Below are 4,066 nucleotides of genomic sequence, written 5' to 3' on the forward strand. Positions count from 1 at the left end.
TTTCATTTAATTGAGTTGAAGAAAGAAAGACAAAAAAAAAACCCCCCAAAAAAAAAAACCCAAACAAATTGGTACTGGACAAATTAGAGCACTTTTCTGTTGAACAGTGGGACAAAATACCTGTCAAGAGGGGCAGAAGTCTGACTGAGAGGAACAGAAAACACCTGACTGTAGCGGAAACATTAAAGGATTATTCAACAAAATATTAGTTTATGAGTGATGTACTATGTGATAAATTATCTTATTTGTTTGCTTTTTTTAAAGAAAAAATTATATTGAACCAGACTTACAAAATAATGTAATGACTTTCATAAAATTTTTTAGGTATTATCACTTTAGTCAATTTCATCTTATTTTACAGGCAGCTGTTTTTTTTTTTTCCTTCTTTAATGAATAAATGAATAAATATGAGCACAACTGTATGTTATACAATTCTATAATTATGTCAGGGAGTCCTGAACTCTCACTCCTTAAATAATTGAGTGTTCCTCCTCCTCCTCTTCGTCATCATTAGATCAGAGTGTCATGCAGCATCCTTGGTACGTGCACAGCCACACTCTGCTCATGGCAACACTGTACACAAGTAAGCCGAGTTCAACCACTTCTTATTGGAGGGGTCGGCGCGTCCACAGTCAAACATGCTTTAAAATAACTTAAAACAACTCCAGTGGCAGCTGTCGCGCTACACAGCACGTATATAAGTATACGTATCTGTATCGGACAGATGTAAGCGACAGACGATGAATCAGGACAGGAAACTGTTAACAAGGTAATGGTTCATTCCTGATGTACGACGTGCAGAACTGAACGCGCCGCACCCCAACTACAACGCTGATTGCTGACCGAACATGATGTTCCTGAACTTCCCGCCTTCCGGCGCTCTCCATATGGCAGTTATCCGCCGTGGGCGGGACGTACCGTTCAAACGCGAGAGTTTATTGGCTAAATATGATGTCAGTTTTGTTCTAATTTGCATCACCAGGTCGGGTTGCAGATGCAGGGGAGTGGGCACGGTAGGGGTAGCGCAAGTGAACTCAACTTCTGCGTCGGTGTAGGGAACACTATATTCTTAAATGCATTTAACTTTAAATTATGTGCTGAGATTTATTCAGAGAGAAAAAAATAAGGATGCTTGGATATATTGGAAGAAGCTGGCCTCTGAGGGGCAATGGAAGTTTTTAATTAATTTTTTATTTAAAAATTATTCACAAAAGAAAACTTGGAACTGGTGAGTACCTTTTCCTTATTTCTCACCATTCTTAAATTTTCGTGCTGTAGCGAATAAGGTTTTTCATTAGTTGTTATTTTTAACTCAATTTATTTATCGATGTCAGATTTCAAGTAATCATTGGTAATTTAGAACTTTTAAAAAAATGCCAAAAACATTATGATATGAAGCACAATATTTGCACTGTATTGTTTAATCACATACATAATGATCAGGAAGTTAAACATAATTTCTAATTCTGTAAGTGTCTAAGGACATAACAGTATATAATCTTTATTGTTATTATACTGTTATGATAACAATAAAATCAAATAACGAGGTTTGTTTGTTTTGTTTTTTTTTTTACATTGTGTAGTTTGATTTGGAAGAATTTTATGAAACAGTTATTCTTTTTTTCCCCTCCATTTCCAGATTGTGAGCACTTAAAGGTTGTCATGATGCTGCCTGAGATCTAAAAGCAGGTAAGCCACTGACTAACGCACATTGTGCCAGTTGCCAGTTCCACTGTGCGTGTGACAGCGGCTAACCTGGTTTTGGACATGCCTCTCATTCCGGCTCGTCTTAGACCAGCCACAGCCGGACCAGACACACAACTACCTCCAAGCAAATCTCGATCATGTCCAGTGCACGCTGCTGGGAAAGGGCTGCTCTACGTGAATGCCATCCCAGTGGTCTCCACTTGTACTGAAGCCAACTTCCTACTATGTTCATAGGCCTTATTTAGGACCAGAGGCTCCTAATCGAGCCGCCCCACCTATTGAGACTATTGGTGAGTTTTGTTTCAGTTTCTGTTTCATCTGTTTGATTAAGTTCATGCTAACTGGTTTCTCCTCTGTAGGGCCTCCAGGGGCTTCTTAAGGGCCCACAAGCACAACTTAGCATTACATAACACTGCTGAACTTGGCATCAGAACAAAATGTACAAAAATATTAATATAGTTACTTTTTTACTTTCTTTAAAAAATATATATTAATCTTCACATTATCTCAGACTCATGTACGGAATCACAAACTATTTGTTAAAATAGATTCATTTTTACACTTTATGCAATGTTTGTTTGTAAATACAAGAAGTGCAAAGTAAAGTTTCTACTCAAATCAACTGTGGCATCATCTATATTACTTTCCATCTCACCATGTAAGACATTTTTCAGTGGCATGAGGATGCTGCATGTGTCATTCGTGTTATATGAGCCGTTGTGACACAGAGGAATAGATAAGTGCAAAGCATGTTGGACTCATTAATATGTGGTCATCGCGGCAATGTGGGACGTGCAGATGCTCACTCTCATCCACCCCAAAGAGATTCTTTCCAAGACACCCACTGCCTGATATAAAAACAAATAGATTATTTATACTTTAAATGTGAAGTTTTGGATCCATGCACAAAGCTGACTTCATTGTCGATTGTTGTTGCATAGCCAAAATTATAATATTTTTTGAAAAATATAAGCATTCATTTCAAGTCATCCGAACCCAAGATAATTTATGTGAATGGCAGAGATGTTTACTTTTAATCATGAGCTATCACATGATTTGGCTAACTTGATAAAATCCATGTAAATGAAGTAGAAAGTGAAGAAATAAAGAGTGTTAAGATTTCTACTAAAACACGACTGCATGTGTAGTATTTCTTATGTCCACAGGTAGGCAACAGCAACACGCTTGGCCCTGGGCTTGTCCAGACAGTGGGAACAAAACAAGGATTTGAAGCTTATCTAACCCCTGCAAAGCCAGACAGCGCTAAATCTTCTCAGTATAATCCAATTCTACATAATCAATCATTGTATCAAAACTGACAGTCAAATGTATCTCCGTTTAATTCCATAACATGTTGTTAGAGGTTAACAACATTGGACTGATTTAAAACAAAGATGTGTGGAAACGGTTTCATGATGCAGCAGGTTGGACTTGAAACAACCAGAAGTATGCTTTGCTGGGAATTTTACCTGCAGAGCGTCAGCAGATGAGTGTATTTATAGAGGCCTACAGAGTATCAGTCCGGGGTCAGCAAGAGCACCAGGGAGGAAAACGTCACTCTGTGTGACAGCCAGCATATTTACTCTCCAGGGTAAACAAACAGGAAGGGGGCGGGGGACAAAGCGCTGTGCAGAATCTAAGTGGTTGTGGATTTATCCCACACCATAGTATATATAATAGCAGATGACAATCTGGAGTGATAAGAGTATTTTAACGAGACGCAACATCCATTAACTCATCCTCTGTTCGACCACAAGATTCCCCCTCGTGTTATTAAAAATGAAGCCAGCACATTATCCTGATGGAACAGATTATGTTTGACAGGGAACATTTACAACCACATAGATTTTCAAGTGGCCAGTTCAATGCTCACTTGTGCCTTTCATCTCCACGATTTGTGCATATTCTTTGTTACATCAGCAGCAGCTGCTTCGCCGGTATGTTTGCCACATTTACCTCGGCATCCCCTGGTTACACTATGTAAACTTTCAACCAGCCACCTGTGAAAAACAGATTTAAAATACCCTGAAATCATTTTGTGGCATCATAGGAGTCATTGTACCTCAAGCAAAGAGGAGAACATGCATATTTCAGTACCTATAATATATTTATAATGCATTTTGCATTGCAGTCTCATAGATCTGTAATTTTTAACAAGTGTACACTTGTGAGTTAATTATTTACTGGAAGGCTTTCTGAATGATGTATCTCTGCTCTTTGTTATTATTTAACAAGCAGGATTATAACAAAACATCATTTTAGAAAAAAAAACAAACTCAACAATAGAATATGCAAAACACAATGAACATTTTATTATATTTAAATACATCATAATAGGAATAATTTGTATTTTTCCAAG

General features: G+C 37.7%; 1 long non-coding RNA gene across 1 annotated transcript; it reads left to right on the forward strand.

Moving 5' to 3' along the window:
• The first annotated feature begins 1,029 nt into the window (after positions 1-1,029).
• LOC306771017 lies at positions 1,030-2,814 on the forward strand. The gene is made up of 3 exons (XR_013771752.1): positions 1,030-1,228; positions 1,640-1,689; positions 1,794-2,814. It is a non-coding gene; the product is annotated as an uncharacterized lncRNA (long non-coding RNA).
• Positions 2,815-4,066: the final 1,252 nt, after the last annotated feature.

Source organism: Telmatherina bonti (assembly GCF_933228915.1).
Source record: "Telmatherina bonti genome assembly, chromosome: 2".
Taxonomy (NCBI): domain Eukaryota; kingdom Metazoa; phylum Chordata; class Actinopteri; order Atheriniformes; family Telmatherinidae; genus Telmatherina; species Telmatherina bonti.